General features: G+C 46.8%; 2 long non-coding RNA genes across 3 annotated transcripts in view; one reads left to right on the top strand and one right to left on the bottom strand.

Moving 5' to 3' along the window:
* Nucleotides 1-203: 203 nt before the first annotated feature.
* LOC135035148 (uncharacterized) lies at nt 204-23244 on the top strand. Of its 2 annotated transcripts, none has more exons than XR_010230224.1 (5): nt 204-314; nt 18671-18901; nt 19403-19467; nt 20358-20467; nt 20909-23244. It is a non-coding gene; the product is annotated as an uncharacterized LOC135035148 (long non-coding RNA). The 2 variants fall into 2 exon arrangements; XR_010230230.1 differs by having other exon boundaries at nt 204-338.
* Nucleotides 19750-23244, bottom strand: part of LOC135035164 (uncharacterized) — a 112071-nt gene continuing 108576 nt past the window's right edge. Inside the window, exons 2-3 of the long non-coding RNA XR_010230247.1 lie at nt 20920-20988; nt 19750-20447 (exon numbers count right to left, since the gene is read on the bottom strand). This is a non-coding gene — a long non-coding RNA (uncharacterized LOC135035164). The remainder of the gene's footprint in view (nt 20448-20919; nt 20989-23244) is intronic.

Raw genomic sequence — 23244 nt, 5'->3', positions numbered from 1 at the left:
CCCCGGTGGGCCGATCGGAGTGCGGGGCCGACTGTCTAGTGTGGGTCCGCCCCCCCCCCCCCCCTGACACTGTTCTCAGTATGTATGTATGCCGCGGCCGTCGGCCGCTGGGAGAACAGGCTCCGCCCCCATCCCTGCCAGCAGTGTATGTGCGCCGCAGTCACTGGCTGCTGGGACAGTAAGCTCCACCCATCATACTCAGGTGACCCAGCAGAGCAGACAGTGTGCCGCGGCCGTCATCATCTGGGAGAACAAGCTGTCAGGAAGAGGAGGTCAGTGCGCCAGACCTCAGGGGAAGAGACGCTGCGGCGGCGGTGAGTGCGTGTACAGCAGGAGAGGTGAGTAGTATAAGTCTACTCCGCCCTCTGCCTGCACTGTGCTCCTGGGCCACCACTGTAATGTGATGCTGGCCTGTCTCCAGGGAGGCAGGAAGCAGCCAGGGCTCGGGAAATGGAGTCATTAAGACTGTCCTGATTGCTCCAATTGCACAGATCTCCATGTACCACTGGCACTGCAGCTTGCAGGACATTTTTTTTTTAAAGACTGACATGCTGTCTGCAGAGCTGCAGTGCCAGTGGTACAAAGAGATCTGTCTCAGTAAATAAATGGAGATCTGATTGGGGGGGGGGGGGGGGGGAGAGCATATGCGCACGCAGGGGGGTTTCCGATTAACTAGAAACCCCCCTGGCCTCAGATCTATCGTGCCGCAGCTTACTGTTTTTTTATTTTATTTTGTAAAGTCTGCCGGAGCTCTGAGCATCCCTGCACTGCTGCAGCAGCTGCCTCACATACGCACTGGGAAGGAGCCGAGGCTAGCTGCTGTCATGTAGATGGAGCACTGAGCAGGCGCCTCTCAGACTGATCACGTGGTGATGATAAGAGCCTGGCTGAAGCTAGCAGTGCTGTCTCCAGATCAGCGAGGTGATGTGTCTATATGCTGGGGGCGGGGGCAGATACACATATGCCCCCATAGTGTATTTATTTAATAATAAATGAAGTTGTCCTTTGCTAACATGAGTGCGGGGACGCAGCGGGCAGGGGAGGAGAAAGTGAGGAATAAACAGGGTGCCTGTTAGAGATGAGCGGGTTCGGTTTCTTTGAATCCGAACCCGCACGAACTTCACTTTTTTTTCCACGGGTCCGAGCGACTCGGATCTTCCCGCCTTGCTCGGTTAACCCGAGCGCGCCCGAACGTCATCATGACGCTGTCGGATTCTCGCGAGGCTCGGATTCTATCGCGAGACTCGGATTCTATATAAGGAGCCGCGCGTCGCCGCCATTTTCACTCGTGCATTGAGATTGATAGGGAGAGGACGTGTCTGGCGTCCTCTCCATTAGAATAGAGATAGATAGATTAGATAGAGAGAGATTGTGCAGAGTCGCAGACAGAGTTAGTTTACCACAGTCAGTGACCAGTGCAGTTGCTAGTTAACTTTTATTTAATATAATATATCCGTTCACTTCTCTCTGCTATATCCGTTCTCTGCCTGAAAAAAAAAACGATACACAGCACAGTCAGTCACACAGTGTGACTCAGTCTGTGTGCACTCAGCTCAGCCCAGTGTGCTGCACAGTCATCAATGTATAAATTAAAAGCTTATAATTAATTGTGGGGGAGACTGGGGAGCACTGCAGGTTGTTAGCAGGAGCCAGGAGTACAATTATATTAATTAACAGTGCACACTTTTGCTGCAGGAGTGGTGACCAGTGCCTGACCACCAGTATAGTATTGTTGTATACTACTAATATCTCTTTAAATATCAACCAGTCTATATTAGCAGCAGACACAGTACAGTGCGGTAGTTCACGGCTGTGGCTACCTCTGTGTCGGCACACGGCAGGCAGTCCGTCCGACCAGAATTGTATTATTTATTATTATATACCTACCACCTAACCGTGGTTTTTTTTTCATTCTTTATACCGTCATAGTGTCATCCTAATTGTTACGAGTATACTACTATCTCTTTATCAACCAGTGTACAGTGCGGTAGTTCACGGCTGTGGCTACCTCTGTGTCGGCACACGGCAGGCAGTCCGTCCGACCAGAATTGTATTATTTATTATTATATACCTACCACCTAACCGTGGTTTTTTTTTCATTCTTTATACCGTCATAGTGTCATCCTAATTGTTACGAGTATACTACTATCTCTTTATCAACCAGTGTACAGTGCGGTAGTTCACGGCTGTGGCTACCTCTGTGTCGGCACACGGCAGGCAGTCCGTCCGACCAGAATTGTATTATTTATTATTATATACCTACCACCTAACCGTGGTTTTTTTTTCATTCTTTATACCGTCATAGTGTCATCCTAATTGTTACGAGTATACTACTATCTCTTTATCAACCAGTGTACAGTGCGGTAGTTCACGGCTGTGGCTACCTCTGTGTCGGCACACGGCAGGCAGTCCGTCCGACCAGAATTGTATTATTTATTATTATATACCTACCACCTAACCGTGGTTTTTTTTTCATTCTTTATACCGTCATAGTGTCATCCTAATTGTTACGAGTATACTACTATCTCTTTATCAACCAGTGTACAGTGCGGTAGTTCACGGCTGTGGCTACCTCTGTGTCGGCACACGGCAGGCAGTCCGTCCGACCAGAATTGTATTATTTATTATTATATACCTACCACCTAACCGTGGTTTTTTTTTCATTCTTTATACCGTCATAGTGTCATCCTAATTGTTACGAGTATACTACTATCTCTTTATCAACCAGTGTACAGTGCGGTAGTTCACGGCTGTGGCTACCTCTGTGTCGGCACACGGCAGGCAGTCCGTCCGACCAGAATTGTATTATTTATTATTATATACCTACCACCTAACCGTGGTTTTTTTTTCATTCTTTATACCGTCATAGTGTCATCCTAATTGTTACGAGTATACTACTATCTCTTTATCAACCAGTGTACAGTGCGGTAGTTCACGGCTGTGGCTACCTCTGTGTCGGCAGTCGGCAGGCAGTCCGTCCATCCATAATTGTATTATTATTATAATATATACCACCTAACCGTGGTTTTTTTTTCATTCTTTATACCGTCATAGTGTCATACTAGTTGTTACGAGTATACTACTATCTCTTTATCAACCAGTGTACAGTGCGGTAGTTCACGGCTGTGGCTACCTCTGTGTCGGCAGTCGGCAGGCAGTCCGTCCATCCATAATTGTATTATTATTATAATATATACCACCTAACCGTGGTTTTTTTTCCATTCTTTAATCTTTATACCGTCGTCATAGTGTCATACTAGTTGTTACGAGTATACTACTATCTCTTTATCAACCAGTGTACAGTGCGGTAGTTCACGGCTGTGGCTACCTCTGTGTCGGCAGTCGGCAGGCAGTCCGTCCATCCATAATTGTATTATTATTATAATATATACCACCTAACCGTGGTTTTTTTTTCATTCTTTATACCGTCATAGTGTCATACTAGTTGTTACGAGTATACTACTATCTCTTTATCAACCAGTGTACAGTGCGGTAGTTCACGGCTGTGGCTACCTCTGTGTCGGCAGTCGGCAGGCAGTCCGTCCATCCATAATTGTATTATTATTATAATATATACCACCTAACCGTGGTTTTTTTTTCATTCTTTATACCGTCGTCATAGTGTCATACTAGTTGTTACGAGTATACTACTATCTCTTTATCAACCAGTGTACAGTGCGGTAGTTCACGGCTGTGGCTACCTCTGTGTCGGCAGTCGGCAGGCAGTCCGTCCATCCATAATTGTATTATTATTATAATATATACCACCTAACCGTGGTTTTTTTTTCATTCTTTATACCGTCGTCATAGTGTCATACTAGTTGTTACGAGTATACTACTATCTCTTTATCAACCAGTGTACAGTGCGGTAGTTCACGGCTGTGGCTACCTCTGTGTCGGCAGTCGGCAGGCAGTCCGTCCATCCATAATTGTATTATTATTATAATATATACCACCTAACCGTGGTTTTTTTATACCACCTAACCGTGGCAGTCCGTCCATAATTGTATACTAGTAAACTATCCAATCCATCCATCTCCATTGTTTACCTGAGGTGCCTTTTAGTTCTGCCTATAAAATATGGAGAACAAAAAAGTTGAGGTTCCAAAATTAGGGAAAGATCAAGATCCACTTCCACCTCGTGCTGAAGCTGCTGCCACTAGTCATGGCCGAGACGATGAAATGCCAGCAACGTCGTCTGCCAAGGCCGATGCCCAATGTCATAGTACAGAGCATGTCAAATCCAAAACACCAAATATCAGAAAAAAAAGGACTCCAAAACCTAAAATAAAATTGTCGGAGGAGAAGCGTAAACTTGCCAATATGCCATTTACCACACGGAGTGGCAAGGAACGGCTGAGGCCCTGGCCTATGTTCATGGCTAGTGGTTCAGCTTCACATGAGGATGGAAGCACTCAGCCTCTCGCTAGAAAACTGAAAAGACTCAAGCTGGCAAAAGCACCGCAAAGAACTGTGCGTTCTTTGAAATCCCAAATCCACAAGGAGAGTCCAATTGTGTCGTTTGCGATGCCTGACCTTCCCAACACTGGACGTGAAGAGCATGCGCCTTCCACTATTTGCATGCCCCCTGCAAGTGCTGGAAGGAGCACCCGCAGTCCAGTTCCTGATAGTCAGATTGAAGATGTCAGTGTTGAAGTACACCAGGATGAGGAGGATATGGGTGTTGCTGGCGCTGGGGAGGAAATTGACCAGGAGGATTCTGATGGTGAGGTGGTTTGTTTAAGTCAGGCACCCGGGGAGACACCTGTTGTCCGTGGGAGGAATATGGCCGTTGACATGCCAGGTGAAAATACCAAAAAAATCAGCTCTTCGGTGTGGAGGTATTTCACCTGAAATGCGGACAACAGGTGTCAAGCCGTGTGTTCCCTTTGTCAAGCTGTAATAAGTAGGGGTAAGGACGTTAACCACCTCGGAACATCCTCCCTTATACGTCACCTGCAGCGCATTCATAATAAGTCAGTGACAAGTTCAAAAACTTTGGGTGACAGCGGAAGCAGTCCACTGACCAGTAAATCCCTTCCTCTTGTAACCAAGCTCACGCAAACCACCCCACCAACTCCCTCAGTGTCAATTTCCTCCTTCCCCAGGAATGCCAATAGTCCTGCAGGCCATGTCACTGGCAAGTCTGACGAGTCCTTTCCTGCCTGGGATTCCTCCGATGCATCCTTGCGTGTAACGCCTACTGCTGCTGGCGCTGCTGTTGTTGCCGCTGGGAGTCGATGGTCATCCCAGAGGGGAAGTCGTAAGCCCACTTGTACTACTTCCAGTAAGCAATTGACTGTTCAACAGTCCTTTGCGAGGAAGATGAAATATCACAGCAGTCATCCTACTGCAAAGCGGATAACTGAGTCCTTGACAACTATGTTGGTGTTAGACGTGCGTCCGGTATCCGCCGTTAGTTCACAGGGAACTAGACAATTTATTGAGGCAGTGTGCCCCCGTTACCAAATACCATCTAGGTTCCACTTCTCTAGGCAGGCGATACCGAGAATGTACACGGACGTCAGAAAAAGACTCACCAGTGTCCTAAAAAATGCAGTTGTACCCAATGTCCACTTAACCACGGACATGTGGACAAGTGGAGCAGGGCAGGGTCAGGACTAAATGACTGTGACAGCCCACTGGGTAGATGTATGGACTCCCGCCGCAAGAACAGCAGCGGCGGCACCAGTAGCAGCATCTCGCAAACGCCAACTCTTTCCTAGGCAGGCTACGCTTTGTATCACCGCTTTCCAGAATACGCACACAGCTGAAAACCTCTTACGGCAACTGAGGAAGATCATCGCGGAATGGCTTACCCCAATTGGACTCTCCTGTGGATTTGTGGCATCGGACAACGCCAGCAATATTGTGTGTGCATTAAATATGGGCAAATTCCAGCACGTCCCATGTTTTGCACATACCTTGAATTTGGTGGTGCAGAATTTTTTAAAAAACGACAGGGGCGTGCAAGAGATGCTGTCGGTGGCCAGAAAAATTGCGGGACACTTTCGGCGTACAGGCACCACGTACAGAAGACTGGAGCACCACCAAAAACTACTGAACCTGCCCTGCCATCATCTGAAGCAAGAAGTGGTAACGAGGTGGAATTCAACCCTCTATATGCTTCAGAGGTTGGAGGAGCAGCAAAAGGCCATTCAAGCCTATACAATTGAGCACGATATAGGAGATGGAATGCACCTGTCTCAAGTGCAGTGGAGAATGATTTCAACGTTGTGCAAGGTTCTGATGCCCTTTGAACTTGCCACACGTGAAGTCAGTTCAGACACTGCCAGCCTGAGTCAGGTCATTCCCCTCATCAGGCTTTTGCAGAAGAAGCTGGAGGCATTGAAGAAGGAGCTAACACGGAGCGATTCCGCTAGGCATGTGGGACTTGTGGATGCAGCCCTTAATTCGCTTAACAAGGATTCACGGGTGGTCAATCTGTTGAAATCAGAGCACTACATTTTGGCCACCGTGCTCGATCCTAGATTTAAAGCCTACCTTGGATCTCTCTTTCCGGCAGACACAGGTCTGCTGGGGTTGAAAGACCTGCTGGTGACAAAATTGTCAAGTCAAGCGGAACGCGACCTGTCAACATCTCCTCCTTCACATTCTCCCGCAACTGGGGGTGCGAGGAAAAGGCTCAGAATTCCGAGCCCACCCGCTGGCGGTGATGCAGGGCAGTCTGGAGCGACTGCTGATGCTGACATCTGGTCCGGACTGAAGGACCTGACAACGATTACGGACATGTCGTCTACTGTCACTGCATATGATTCTCTCAACATTGATAGAATGGTGGAGGATTATATGAGTGACCGCATCCAAGTAGGCACGTCACACAGTCCGTACTTATACTGGCAGGAAAAAGAGGCAATTTGGAGGCCCTTGCACAAACTGGCTTTATTCTACCTAAGTTGCCCTCCCACAAGTGTATACTCCGAAAGAGTGTTTAGTGCCGCCGCTCACCTTGTCAGCAATCGGCGTACGAGGTTACATCCAGAAAATGTGGAGAAGATGATGTTCATTAAAATGAATTATAATCAATTCCTCCGCGGAGACATTGACCAGCAGCAATTGCCTCCACAAAGTACACAGGGAGCTGAGATGGTGGATTCCAGTGGGGACGAATTGATAATCTGTGAGGAGGGGGATGTACACGGTGATATATCGGAGGGTGAAGATGAGGTGGACATCTTGCCTCTGTAGAGCCAGTTTGTGCAAGGAGAGATTAATTGCTTCTTTTTTGGGGGGGGTCCAAACCAACCCGTCATATCAGTCACAGTCGTGTGGCAGACCCTGTCACTGAAATGATGGGTTGGTTAAAGTGTGCATGTCCTGTTTTGTTTATACAACATAAGGGTGGGTGGGAGGGCCCAAGGATAATTCCATCTTGCACCTCTTTTTTCTTTTCTTTTTCTTTGCATCATGTGCTGATTGGGGAGGGTTTTTTGGAAGGGACATCCTGCGTGACACTGCAGTGCCACTCCTAGATGGGCCCGGTGTTTGTGTCGGCCACTAGGGTCGCTAATCTTACTCACACAGCTACCTCATTGCGCCTCTTTTTTTCTTTGCGTCATGTGCTGTTTGGGGAGGGTTTTTTGGAAGGGACATCCTGCGTGACACTGCAGTGCCACTCCTAGATGTGCCCGGTGTTTGTGTCGGCCACTAGGGTCGCTAATCTTACTCACACAGTCAGCTACCTCATTGCGCCTCTTTTTTTCTTTGCGTCATGTGCTGTTTGGGGAGGGTTTTTTGGAAGGGCCATCCTGCGTGACACTGCAGTGCCACTCCTAGATGGGCCCGGTGTTTGTGTCGGCCACTAGGGTCGCTTATCTTACTCACACAGCGACCTCGGTGCAAATTTTAGGACTAAAAATAATATTGTGAGGTGTGATGTGTTCAGAATAGGCTGAAAATGAGTGTAAATTATGTTTTTTGAGGTTAATAATACTTTGGGATCAAAATTACCCCCAAATTCTATGATTTAAGCTGTTTTTTAGGGTTTTTTTAAAAAAACACCCGAATCCAAAACACACCCGAATCCGACAAAAAAAATTCGGTGAGGTTTTGCCAAAACGCGGTCGAACCCAAAACACGGCCGCGGAACCGAACCCAAAACCAAAACACAAAACCCGAAAAATTTCCGGCGCTCATCTCTAGTGCCTGTGTGCTATCTATGCAGGTGGCAGTGGGAGGGAATAGTGCCTGTGCTGTCAGTCTGGTACTTACACGGACTGACAGCACAGGCACTATTCCTTCCCTCCCACTGTCACCTCCATAAATAGAACACAGGCACCATGATTTTTTATATATTTACGTAAATTATATATACTGTTTATTTTATATATATATATATATATATATATATATATAGTAATTGGAGGTTGCACTCACACGGACTTCCAAACACATAACGTTAACTGTTTAAAGTTCCGAAACGTTAAAATCAAACTGTGGCTACAATTAACGTTATTTGACTTTTGTTGGTGTAACTCCATGTACATTACATTTTCAAGTATTAATCCGGCCTACTTTGGTATTGGCCCCGCCTACAGTTGATTTGGTGCCGCCCACATGAGGCCACTTTTAGAATTTTTTCCAGGGCCACTTTTGTTTCCCAATCCGCCCCTGAACAGAACATTGAATATATATAAACAGCAGCACTTCTTCTGCATGGAATACTGTTCATCACAAACAGTATTTATTCTTTTTGTTTTGCATGCAGCATACACATCTTTGTATTTATCAGTTTGTGGGGCTTTTAGTAGCCTGCATATTTTGAAAAGGGAAAACCAGTTTGATGTTGGCTTTTAAATGATTGCAGTTTTAAAAATAGACAGATTTGCCTCTTGCAGGCTATTACATAAGCCCCTGTGTAGCTACTGACAACTGCATACACCACTAAAACCTATTGTATTTTGACTGCAGCATTTCCTGCTTTTTGTTATGTCTTATTACATTTATGTAGCAGTCGAACTCTGATGAAATATTTAAACCACCCCCTCCCCCTCACACACACACACACACACACACACACACACACACAATTGTGTATGGCTGGGGCCACACATAGCAGTTTAGCGGGTCCCGCTTGGCTGGAAGGAGACTGCACATGGTATTCTATGTCTACACATATCCTGCTGAACAGCACCCATGACGCCGGATGTCTAGTACAACACATACATTTGAATGTATATGTGTACAAAGGGGGTCATTCAGACCCATTCGCATGCTGCAATTTCTCGCAGCCGTGCGAACGGCGAACGGGTCTGAACTGTGCATGCGCGTGGGTGGCAATGCGCAGGCGCGTTGGTTGTCAGCAACGGCCTCCACCACGGAGCAACGGACCTTACGGAGAAGCTGGCGAATGCAAGAAGATTGACAGGCAGAAGGCGGACCTGGGTGGCAACTCACCGTTTTCGAGGAGTGTCCGGAAAAACGCAGGCGTGCCCAGCTGTTGAAGAGGAGGGTTCCTGACATCAGCTCCAAGCCGGATCATCACAGTGGGTAAGGAAGTCCTGAGCTGTGCAGAGACTGCACATGTTTTTTGTTTGTGCACTTCTCTGCACAAGCGATTGCAGCCCTCCACAGCCCTAACCCCTGTAGGCGGCAGTTACCTGGTCGCAGCAGTGCAAAAAATGGCCTGCGCGCAACCAGGTCTGAATGACCCCCAAAGTGCAGTAGAACCGCAAACCCATCTGCTGGAAGCTTGCAGTATTGGAAGCAGGCAGTCTTTGGCTCAGGTGTTACTACAGGTCCTGTTCGACTGCATCCTGCTAAAACGTAATATGTGGCCTCGTGTGAACCCAAGAATGTGTATCCAGCCAAACAGGTCTTGTTCTGCCACATCCTGCTAAAACACTAGGGGTGACATGTAATAGGATGAGATTTTTAGACTTTTGAGACTTTTAGTCAAAAAACGTCTGAAATCGCCTGTTTTGAGTAATTAGCAAATGTAAGAGGATGCGAATTGCACTCTAATTCGCATTTTTTCCAGAGGAAATCGCACATTTTCACTTGTCGATTTTATTTTGCACTTCAAATTGTATCCAGATGTTCTCCCATTCAAAAGTATACTCGCAAATGTAATAGGAAGCGATTTTGGAACTCGCACTTAAAAATTTACTAAAAACCACACAAAAGAGACCAGGTAGAGCTAGGCGATTTGGAGTACTTCCACCATCCAAAAAAAACAAAGGGTTACCTTTTGCACAGGTGAGCCATACTTTCATCAGAAACACCCCTACATCATCCAGGACACCTATGAGGGATTGAGCAATGGAGTTTTTGCAGTCAGGAGTTGAGCTGTGTGTATGTGATATTGCACGTTTGGAGGAGCTGCCCAGGAGGAGGGCACAGGCTGCGCACCAGATCCAGGTCCCCAGACCACTTTGTGCTTCACGTAGGTACCATGCGAGGGTGCACCTGGACTCCCTCTCAGATCAAGAGGTGGTGGAGATGTTTCGGCTGAACTGCAAAAACCTCTTGAGCTTATATGAGCAGGTGAGACATGATTTGGAGCCATATGGCTCTGCCAACTATGCAGTGTCTGGGCTGAAAAAATTAATGTGTGTCCTGCACTTTTTTTCCACAGGCACTACTCAGTCTGTGGGCTCTTGGTTACACAAGCCACTTTCTCAAGGCATTTAACTCAAGTGTATGCCTTGAAGAAGCTGTGGCGCACATATATTACATTCCCAAGCTCTGAGTCCGAGTGGCAGGACCTGAAGGTGGCATTCTATCAGCTCTCAGCATTCCCTAATGTGCTGGGGGCCATAGACTGCACCCACATTGGGATTTGGGTACCACACGTGAGGGGGTATGTCTTTATCAATCGACATGGGCATTACTCCCTCAATTTGCAGGTGGTGTGTGACGCTAACCTTAGAATTCTCAGTGTGGTTGCAGGTTACCCAGGGTCTTGACATGATGCCTATATCCTGCGTCACTCATCCCTTTGGGAACGCTTCCAGCAGCACACCATGCCTGAGGAATGGCTACTTGGTAGGTACATTCAAGTTATATTTCAATGTGTTTCCTAATATGTCCTTTTAAAAGTACTGTTTTAATGCCTAACAATACAGCATGACCCTGAACCATAATGGTGTGCTAATTTTGTCAGTAACACACTTATTTGTGCCATTAAGTCAACTTACATTACTCTAATGAGTGTGCTTATGTGTAGTAATAACTAGTGATGTGCACCGGAAATTTTTCGCGTTTTGTGTTTTGGTTTTGGGTTCGTTTCCGCGGCCGTGTTTTGGATTCGGACGCGTTTTGGCAAAACATCACCGAAAATTTTTTGTCGGATTCGTGTGTGTTTTGGATTCGGATGTTTTTTTTCAAAAAACCCTAAAAAACAGCTTAAATCATAGAATTTGGGGGTCATTTTGATCCCATAGTATTATTAACCTCAATAACCATAATTTCCACTCATGTCCAGTCTATTCTGAACACCTCACATCTCACGATATTATTTTTAGTCCTAAAATTTGCACCAAGGTCGCTGGATGGCTAAGCTAAGCGACACAAGTGGCCGACACAAACACCTGGCCCATCTAGGAGTGGCACTGCAGTGTCAGGCAGGATGGCCCTTCAAAAAAATAGTCCCCAAACAGCACATGATGCAAAGAAAAAAAGAGGCGCACCAAGGTGGCTGTGTGACTAAGCTAAGCGACACAAGTGGCCGACACAAACACCTGGCCCATCTAGGAGTGGCACTGCAGTGTCAGACAGGATGGCCCTTCAAAAAAATACTCCCCAAACAGCACATGATGCAAAGAAAAAAAGAGGCGCACCAAGGTGGCTGTGTGACTAAGCTAAGCGACACAAGTGGCCGACACAAACACCTGGCCCATCTAGGAGTGGCACTGCAGTGTCAGGCAGGATGGCCCTTCAAATAAATTGTCCCCAAACAGCACATGATGCAAAGAAAAAAAGAGGCGCACCAAGGTAGCTGTGTGACTAAGCTAAGCGACACAAGTGGCCAACACAAACACCTGGCCCATCTAGGAGTGGCACTGCAGTGTCAATCAAGACAGGATGGCCCTTCCAAAAAATTGTCCCCAAACAGCACATGATGCAAAGAAAAAAAGAGGCGCACCAAGGTCGCTGTGTGACTAAGCTAAGCAACACAAGTGGCCGACACAAACACCTGGCCCATCTAGGAGTGGCACTGCAGTGTCAGACAGGATGGCCCTTCAAAGAAATACTCCCCAAACAGCACATGATGCAAAGAAAAAAAGAGGCGCACCAAGGTGGCTGTGTGACTAAGCTAAGCGACACAAGTGGCCGACACAAACACCTGGCCCATCTAGGAGTGGCACTGCAGTGTCAGGCAGGATGGCCCTTCAAAAAATTGTCCCCAAACAGCACATGATGCAAAGAAAAAAAGAGGCGCACCAAGGTAGCTGTGTGACTAAGCTAAGCGACACAAGTGGCCGACACAAACACCTGGCCCATCTAGGAGTGGCACTGCAGTGTCAATCAAGACAGGATGGCCCTTCCAAAAAATTGTCCCCAAACAGCACATGATGCAAAGAAAAAAAGAGGCGCACCAAGGTCGCTGTGTGACTAAGCTAAGCGACACAAGTGGCCGACACAAACACCTGGCCCATCTAGGAGTGGCACTGCAGTGTCAGGCAGGATGGCCCTTCAAAAAAATAGTCCCCAAACAGCACATGATGCAAAGAAAAAAAGAGGCGCACCAAGGTGGCTGTGTGACTAAGCTAAGCGACACAAGTGGCCGACACAAACACCTGGCCCATCTAGGAGTGGCACTGCAGTGTCAGGCAGGATGGCCCTTCAAAAAAATTGTCCCCAAACAGCACATGATGCAAAGAAAAATTAAAGAAAAAAGAGGTGCAAGATGGAATTGTCCTTGTATAAACAGGACATGCACACTTTAACAAACCCATCATTTCAGTGACAGGGTCTGCCACAAGACTGTGACTGAAATGACTGGTTGGTTTGGGCCCCCACCAAAAAAGAAGCAATCAATCTCTCCTTGCACAAACTGGCTCTACAGAGGCAAGATGTCCACCTCATCATCATCCTCCGATTCCTCACCCCTTTCACTGTGTACATCCTCCTCCTCACAGATTATTAATTCTTCCCCACTGGAATCCACCATCTCAGGTCCCCGTGTACTTTCTGGAGGCAATTGCTGCTGGTGAATGTCTCCACGGAGGAATTGATTATAATTCATTTTAATGAACATCATCTTCTCCACATTTTCTGGAAGTAACCTCGTACGCCGATTGCTGACAAGGTGAGCGGCTGCACTAAACACTCTTTCGGAGTACACACTGGAGGGAGGGCAACTTAGGTAGAATAAAGCCAGTTTGTGCAAGGGCCTCCAAATTGCCTCTTTTTCCTGCCAATATACGTACAGACTGTCTGAAGTGCCTACTTGGATGCGGTCACTCATATAATCCTCCACCATTCTTTCAATGGTGAGAGAATCATATGCAGTGACAGTAGACGACATGTCAGTAATCGTTGCCAGGTCCTTCAGTCCGGACCAGATGTCAGCACTCGCTCCAGACTGCCCTGCATCACCTCCAGCGGGTGGGCTCGGAATTCTTAGCCTTTTCCTCGCACCCCCAGTTGCGGGAGAATGTGAAGGAGGAGATTGTGACGGGTCACGTTCCGCTTGACTTGACAATTTTCTCACCAGCAGGTCTTTGAACCTCTGCAGACTTGTGTCTGCCGGAAAGAGAGATACAACGTAGGTTTTAAATCTAGGATCGAGCACGGTGGCCAAAATGTAGTGCTCTGATTTCAACCGATTGACCACCCGTGAATCCTGGTTAAGCGAATTAAGGGCTCCATCCACAAGTCCCACATGCCTAGCGGAATCGCTCTGTTTTAGCTCCTCCTTCAATGTCTCCAGCTTCTTCTGCAAAAGCCTGATGAGGGGAATGACCTGACTCAGGCTGGCAGTGTCTGAACTGACTTCACGTGTGGCAAGTTCAAAGGGTTGCAGAACCTTGCACAACGTTGAAATCATTCTCCACTGCGCTTGAGTCAGGTGCATTCCACCTCCTTTGCCTATATCGTGGCCAGATGTATAGGCTTGAATGGCCTTTTGCTGCTCCTCCATCCTCTGAAGCATATAGAGGGTTGAATTCCACCTTGTTACCACCTCTTGCTTCAGATGATGGCAGGGCAGGTTCAGGAATGTTTGGTGGTGCTCCAGTCTTCTGTACGCGGTGCCTGAATGCCGAAAGTGGCCCGCAATTCTTCGGGCCACCGACAGCATCTCTTGCGCGCCCCTGTCGTTTTTTAAATAATTCTGCACCACCAAATTCAAGGTATGTGCAAAACATGGGACGTGATGGAATTTGCCCAGATGTAATGCACGCACAATATTGCTGGCGTTGTCCGATGTCACAAATCCCCAGGAGAGTCCAATTGGGGTAAGCCATTCTGCGATGATCTTCCTCAGTTGCCGTAAGAGGTTTTCAGCTGTGTGCCTATTCTGGAAAGCGGTGATACAAAGCGTAGCCTGCCTAGGAACGAGTTGGCGTTTGCGAGATGCTGCTACTGGTGCCGCCGCTGCTGTTCTTGCTGCGGGAGGCAATACATCTACCCAGTGGGCTGTCACAGTCATATAGTCCTGAGTCTGCCCTGCTCCACTTGTCCACATGTCCGTGGTTAAGTGGACATTGGGTACAACTGCATTTTTTATACACTGGTGAGTCTTTTTCTGAGGTCTGTGTACATTTTCGGTATCGCCTGCCTAGAGAAATGGAACCTAGATGGTATTTGGTACCGGGGACACAGTACCTCAATCAAGTCTCTAGTTGGCTCTGAATTAACGATGGATACCGGAACCACGTTTCTCACCGCCCAGGCTGCCAAGGCCTCAGTTATCCGCTTTGCAGCAGGATGACTGCTGTGATATTTCATCTTCCTCGCAAAGGACTGTTGGACAGTCAATTGCTTACTGTAAGTAGTACAAGTGGTCTTCCGACTTCCCCTCTGGGATGACGATCGACTCCCAGCAGCAACAACAGCAGCGCCAGCAGCAGTAGGCGTTACACTCAAGGATGCATCGGAGGAATCCCAGGCAGGAGAGGACTCGTCAGACTTGCCAGTGACATGGCCTGCAGGACTATTGGCTTTCCTGGGTAAGGAGGAAATTGACACTGAGGGAGTTGGTGGTGTGGTTTGCAGGAGCTTGGTTACAAGAGGAAGGGATTTAGTGGTCAGTGGACTGCTTCCGCTGTCACCCAAAGTTTTTGAACTTGTCACTGACTTATGATGAATGCGCTGCAGGTGACGTATAAGGGAGGATGTTTCGAGGTGGTTAACGTCCTTACCCCTACTTATTACAGCTTGACAAAGGCAACACACGGCTTGACACCTGTTATCCGCATTTGTGTTGAAATAATTCCACACCGAAGAGCTGATTTTTTTTGTATTTTGACCAGGCATGTCAATGGCCATATTCCTCCCACGGACAACAGGTGTCTCCCCGGGTGCCTGACTTAAACAAACCACCTCACCATCAGAATCCTCCTTGTCAATTTCCTCCCCAGTGCCAGCAACACCCATATCCTCATCCTGGTGTACTTCAACAGTGACATCTTCAATTTGACTATCAGGAACTGGACTGCGGGTGCTCCTTCTAGCACTTGTAGGGGGCGTGCAAATGGTGGAAGGCGCAAGCTCTTCCCGTCCAGTGTTGGGAAGGTCAGGCATCGCAACCGACACAATTGGACTCTCCTTGGGGATTTGTGATTTTGAAGAACGCACAGTTCTTTGCTGTGCTTTTGCCAGCTTAAGTCTTTTCTTTTTTCTAGTGAGAGGATGAGTGCTTCCATCCTCATTTGAAGCTGAACCACTAGCCATGAACATAGGACAGGGCCTCAGCCGTTCCTTGCCACTCCGTGTCGTAAATGGCATATTGCAAGTTTACGCTTCTCCTCAGACGCTTTTAATTTTGATTTTTGGGTCATTTTACTGAACTTTTGTGTTTTGGATTTTACATGCTCTCTACTATGACATTGGGCATCGGCCTTGGCAGACGACGTTGATGGCATTTCATCATCTCGGCCATGACTAGTGGCAGCAGCTTCAGCACGAGGTGGAAGTGGATCTTGATCTTTCCCTTAACCTTTACATTTTTGTTCTCCATTTTTTAATGTGTGGAATTATATGCCAGTATCAATAGCAATGGCCTACTACTATATTTACTGCGCAAAACTAAAATGCACCACAGGTATAGAATGTAGATGGATAGTATACTTAATGGATGACGAGTGACGACACAGAGGTAGGTACACAGCAGTGGCCTACCGTACTGCTATATATAGTATACTGGTGGACACTGTCAGCAAACTGCTAAACTAGTCTAAAAAAATGCACCACAGGTATACAATGTAGATGGATAGTATACTTAATGGATGACGAGTGACGACACAGAGGTAGGTACACAGCAGTGGCCTACCGTACTGCTATATATAGTATACTGGTGGACACTGTCAGCAAACTGCTAAACTAGTCTAAAAAAATGCACCACAGGTATACAATGTAGATGGATAGTATACTTAATGGATGACGAGTGACGACACAGAGGGAGGTACAGCAGTAGCCTACCGTACTGCTATATATTGTATACTGGTGGACACTGTCAGCAAACTGCTAAACTAGTCTAAAAAAATTCACCACAGGTATAAAATGTAGATGGATAGTATACTTAATGGATGACGAGTGACGACACAGAGGTAGGTACAGCAGTGGCCTACCGTACTGCTATATATAGTATACTGGTGGACACTGTCAGCAAACTGCTAAACTAGTCTAAAAAAATGCACCACAGGTATACAATGTAGATGGATAGTATACTTAATGGATGACGAGTGACGACACAGAGGTAGGTACAGCAGTGGCCTACCGTACTGCTATATATAGTATACTGGTGGACACTGTCAGCAAACTGCTAAACTAGTCTAAAAAAATGCACCACAGGTATACAATGTAGATGGATAGTATACTTAATGGATGACGAGTGATGACACAGAGGTAGGTACAGCAGTGGCCTACCGTACTGCTATATATAGTATACTGGTGGACACTGTCAGCAAACTGCTAAACTAGTCTAAAAAAATGCACCACAGGTATACAATGTAGATGGATAGTATACTTAATGGATGACGAGTGACGACACAGAGGTAGGTACAGCAGTGGCCTACCGTACTGCTATATATAGTATACTGGTGGACACTGTCAGCAAACTGCTAATCTAGTCTAAAAAAATGCACCACAGGTATACAATGTAGATGGATAGTATACTTAATGGATGACGAGTGACGACACAGAGGTAGGTACACAGCAGTGGCCTACCGTACTGCTATATATAGTATACTGATGGACACTGTCAGCAAACTGCAAAACTAAAATGCACCACAGGTATAGAATGTAGATGGATAGTATACTTAATGGATGACGAGTGACGTCACAGAGGTAGGTACACAGCAGTGGCCTACCGTACTGCTATATATAGTATACTGGTGGACACTGTCAGCAAACTGCAAAACTGTCTAAAATGCACCACAGGTATAGAATGTAGATGGATAGTATACTTAATGGATGACGAGTGACGACACAGAGGTAGGTACACAGCAGTGGCCTACCGTACTGCTATATATAGCATACTGGTGGACACTGTCAGCAAACTGCAAAACTGTCTAAAATGCACCACAGGTATAGAATGTAGATGGATAGTATACTTAATGGATGACGAGTGACGACACAGAGGTAGGTACACAGCAGTGGCCTACCGTACTGCTATATATAGTATACTGGTGGACACTGTCAGCAAACTGCTAAACTAGTCTAAAATGCACCACAGGTATACAATGTAGATGGATAGTATACTTAATGGATGACGAGTGACGACACAGAGATAGGTACAGCAGTGCACTCTGCACTGTACTACTCCTATATAATATTAATTATACTGGTGGTCCCCAGTCCCCACAATAAAGCAGCACACTGTGAGCACAGATATGGAGTGTTTTTCAGGCAGACAACGTATACTGGTGGTCACTGTCAGCAAAACTCTGCACTGTACTCCTGCTATAGCTGCTCCCCAGTCCCCACAATTAAGCAGTGTGAGCACTCAGCACAGATATATCATGCAGCACACTGAGCACAGATATGGTATGGAGCGTTTTTTTCAGGCAGAGAACGGATAAAAAAACTGGTGGTCACTTATCAGCAAAACTCTGCACTGTACTCCTAACAGCTGCTCCCCAATCCTCCCTACAATTAAGCAATAAAAAACAAACAAGAATCAACTGTCTTCTACAATAAACGGAGAGGACGCCAGCCATGTCCTCTCCCTATCATCTCCAATGCACGAGTGAAAATGGCGGCGACGCGCGGCTGCTTATATAGAATCCGAATCTCGCGAGAATGCGACAGCGGGATGATGACGTTCGGGCGCGCTCGGGTTAGCCGAGCCATACGGGAGAATCCGAGTATGGCTCGGACCAGTGTAAAAAGGGTAAAGTTCGGGGGGGTTCGGTTTCTCGGAAACCGAACCCGCTCATCACTAGTAATAACTGACTGCTAGGGTCTGGTAATTAGCTATGTGTAACAAATACCTGAAAACAAATGTAATTAATCATTCACAACCACAACTTATGTTTTGCAGGGGATTCAGGGTATGGGTGTCTACAGTGGCTCATGACACCTCTGTGTAATCCACAAGGCCCTTCACAACACCAATATAACGATGCACACATTGCCACCCGCAATGTTGTGGAACGCACTTTTGGGGTGCTGAAAAGTCGTTTTAGGTGTTTGGACCGGTCATCAGGTACATTACTTTATCAACCACCCAAAGTAGTGATGATCGTCCAGGCTTGCTGCATACTGTCATCAGGTACATTACTTTATCAACCACCCAAAGTAGTGACGATCAGCCAGGCTTGCTGCATACTGGATAACATTGCCCTGGGCCAAGACAATTATGCAGAGGAAGGCATTGCAGCAGTCGTGGAGGAAGCTGAACCTACAGATGGGTCCATGTTTATCTTGACCTTTAATAGGATTAATTTAATCCCCTGCTGTAACGATTTAATCCCCTGCTGTATTGTTCTCTGTATTGTATTGCATCTGAGAACAATAGATGAAGGGTTTATATTAATAAACCATGTTGTGCCTAGGCGCAGCAAACTAGCAAAGATAACCGTGGACCCATCTGTACACGAGCTAGGGCAAATAGGAATACGTGGAGGGGGAATGTGATTCGGAATGAGACTATATGGCTGTATTTCTCAGGTAATTTGCTTGAATTTCCTTGCTTCATTTTAAAAACAAAAACCTCCATATTCCTTTCAGTCAATGTCCATTAACATATTTTTTTTTTCCTCCAAATGTTTAGGGTAATGTGGCCCACCCCTAAGAAGTTCGCCCATATCTGCTGCTTGCTTGTATACATACATGCTGGTAAATTATTGATTTTACATATGTAAATCTAAAACATTGATTAAATGTCAGTATTGACATGGATTTTAACCCATACTCTGTTATATATGTGCTTCCACATTGGCCTTGCTTTTTTCAGTAAGAAACAACCTACATTTGCCAAATGTACAGCTAAAATTACTTAGACAAAATGCATATGTGTGATTTCCAACACTTTTTACTGTAAAGTAATTGTTGTGCATAAACATGGTTTAAAAGATTACAATGAGTCCCAAATTTCAAACATTACAAATATAAACCTTAATCTTAAATGTTGACCCACGTAATTTTTTGCTTTGTGACCTGCTGCAAGCAGACTTGCATACTTTTGGTACCCAACCCCTTATTCTTACACTACGGCATGGGGGAGTAGTAGGAGAGGTACTTATAGGTGTACTTGATACACTACTTATAGTTGAAGGTGCATTTAGAATTATTGGTTGGCCTTCAGCAATAAGGTGTGTGTGTGTGTAGGGACACTAATGCATTTGTTTGTGACCTTATGGCATCTGTTTAGGCCCCAATTGTTTCATTCTGTGCCCTAATGGCATCTGTTTGGGCCCTTAGTGCATTACTAATTTCAGATAGCCTCGTATCTAGAGTTGTTGCCATCCGGATTCTGGTACCCTCAGCTACTCTTTCAGTGTGTGCTACTTTATGTAGTTGCTGGCACATATTTTTAAGGTAGCCCTGCATATGGAGCATTTGTTGGCTTTGGGTGGCAATGGAATCAAGCTTTGATTTAAAAGTGTCTAATGACCTAGCAAGTTGATCTGCAGTAGGGGGTGGTGGTGTGCTTTGTATATACTGGGTTTCCAGGACAGTGGGTTGACTTTCTGTAATGGATGCCTGTGTTGTTTGTTCTTCTGCAGGAAATGCCTCCACTGGCTCCAAAATAATTTACAGGTCCTCTTCAGTCCGGTGTACCTGAACCTGTGCCTGCTGGCGTCGCTGTGTTGTTCCTGTGAATATGTTGAGATTGGTAAATATGTTGAATTTGCAAATTTGAGAGTAAGTTATCAACTATGGTGACATCTTCCCATGGCCATCTACACAACCATGCTTTCATTTAGCACATTAACATACGTTTTGGGAGTAGGTGATGGTTTTTTTTATCAAGATGTGATAAATTTGTATTTTACCCCCCAAAAAAAATCATTAAAAAAAAAGGAGTACAAGTTATCTGGAAAGCATAGGGCTGCTTTGCATAATTAAGTAATGATATACGGTGCAAGATATAGCCAGTATTAATGTGGCAATCTCTGTAAATAAGGAAAATAACCCTGTCCCTTTGCTAGGGTCTAAATATATAAATTACTGTGTTTTTGGACATTTCGGAGTCTTTCAGTGGTGTTTCCAGTATGAATCTTCCTGCCAACGTCATGGTATGATAGTTATGGTGTGTTTTTTGTCTTTTTGACAGGAGAAACTCACCAGCAGCTTCTACATCCAGCCAAACACGTTGTTGCCTCTGTGTAGCAGGACCCCTTCTCTGATGTGGTGCTATAAAGACATAGGAAGAAACAGATTAAATGCATTATCCAGAGGCATCACTAGGGTTGGTGTCACCCGGTATGGTAACTTATGGTGTCACCCCCATGGACCTCCTTCCATATCACACCACACGGGACCCTTAGTAATGCTTTTGTACTAGTATTTTTAACTTAGTCAAATATATATACACACACACAGTGGTCGAAGTGGAAATTTTGAAGTGGGGGTATGGAAAAGTTAATGTAATTATGGTTGCACGCTGTGGAAAAGGGGGTGTGACCACCCAAAAGGGGGGTGTCCTTAAGTGTAGTGTACCACGCCATATACCGCTTATACACATTGTGCACCACAATAGTAGAACCCCTTATACTATCTAGTACTGGTGCCACTTACACATTATGCCACACTGAAATAGCCAAGATTCACATTATGCCACACAGTATGAGCCAAAATTCACATTATGCCACACAGTATGAGCCAAAATTCAAATTATGCCACACTGAATGAGCCAAAATTCACATTATGCCACACAGTATGATCCAAAATTCACATTATGCCACACAGTATGAGCCAAAATTCACATTATGCCACACAGTATGAGCCAAAATTCACATTATGCCACACACTATGATCCAAACTTCACATTATGCCACACTGAATGAGCCAAAATTCACATTATGCCACACAGTATGAGCCAAATTCCCATTATGCCACACAGTATGAGCCAAAATTCAGGGACAGAGAGAGTGACAGCAGGGACATAGCAACAGGGAGAGTGACAGCAGGGACATAGGGACAGGTGGAGTGACAGCAGGGACATAGGGACACAGGAGAGTGACATCAGGTACATAGGGCAGGGAGAGTGATAGCAGAGACATAGGGACAGGGAAAGTGATGGGAAGAGTGACAGCAGGGACATAGGGACAGGGAGAGTGACAGCAGGGACAGGGAGAGTGACAGCAGTGACAGAGGGGCAGGGAGAGTGACATCATGGACATAGGGACAGGGAGAGTGACACCAGGGGCAGGGAGAGTGACAGCAGGGACAGGAAGAGTGACAGAGGGACATAGGCAGGCAGGGTAACAGTAACTAATGAGCAGCGGTGGGGGCTGTGGTCAGCAGCAGTGCAGAAGCTGTAGTCGGCGGTGGTGAGGAGGAGAAGCTCTGGGCAGCGGCGGTGCGGAGGAGGCTGTGGGCGTCGGCGGTGAGAAGGCCCTGGGCAGCGGCAGTGTGGAGGCGAAGGTCCTGGGCAGCGGCAGTGCAAGGAGGCCGTGGGCGGCGGATGAGGAGAAGGCCATGGGCAGTGGCAGTGCGGAGAAGGCCTTGGGCAGCGGCGTTGCCATGGAAGGTGGCGGCGGTGATGCGAAAAAGTCCCTGGGCAGCGGCGTTGCAGAGGTGGGAAGCGGCTGTCAGGAGGAGATGGCCCTGGGCAGCGGCGGTGTGGAGGAGGCCTTCGGTGTGGCTCTGGTGAGGTCCACCATTTGAAATCGGCAGCCAAGCTGGAGCATCCGCGTGGCCACTTCTGATTGGCTGCCGGTTCCAGAGTTCCAATTGGCTCTTTAACAGTGTGGATTTTGAAAGGCGGCGGCAGCGGCGGGGCTCTTAAGTGCTTGAAGTGCCGGTATGTCATACCGGTGTAAACCAGCCCACTTTGAGCACTGTGTGGGCGGGATTTACTAAAGGGAAAATGCGGTAAAACCCCCGTTTTACCGCATTTTCATATGTACTAACCCCCGACCGCCGCGTTTTCGCCCCATAGGGTATCGCCATCTTTTTATAGCGATACCCTATAGAAGCCTATGGGACTTTTACCGCTGCTGCTGGATCCCGTCGCTGCCCCGCGCCGCTCACGACGACCCACCCTTCTCCCCGGCATACCTGAGAGGCTGCTGTTGCGGCCCCCCTCCTCCTTCTCCCCCACAGCACAGCCTTGTCTCCTTCCGGCTGCAAGTGGGAGGAGGAGCCCGGGGACTCCTAGTGCACGTCACCTTCTGGGTCTGGGAGGTGACTGAGACCTCTGCTGACCCCCGCAGACCACCGCAGACATCATCGCGGGGGGCCTCCTATACCGCATTGCGATACTAATCGCATATGTTAGTACATATGCGATTAGTATCCCTGCGGTAGTTGGCGAGGGGCGGCGATGTCTTATAGTACATCCCGCCCTGTGTGTGTGTGTGTATATATATATATATATATATATATATATATACACGCTTTGCTCCGGCACTCGGCTCAGGTGCCTTCCTCCAGGGGTATAACCCT

The sequence above is a fragment of the Pseudophryne corroboree genome, chromosome 2 (genome assembly GCF_028390025.1).
Source record: "Pseudophryne corroboree isolate aPseCor3 chromosome 2, aPseCor3.hap2, whole genome shotgun sequence".
In the NCBI taxonomy this organism is placed as follows: Eukaryota; Metazoa; Chordata; class Amphibia; order Anura; family Myobatrachidae; genus Pseudophryne; species Pseudophryne corroboree.
This window is presented reverse-complemented; position numbering and strand designations above follow the sequence as displayed.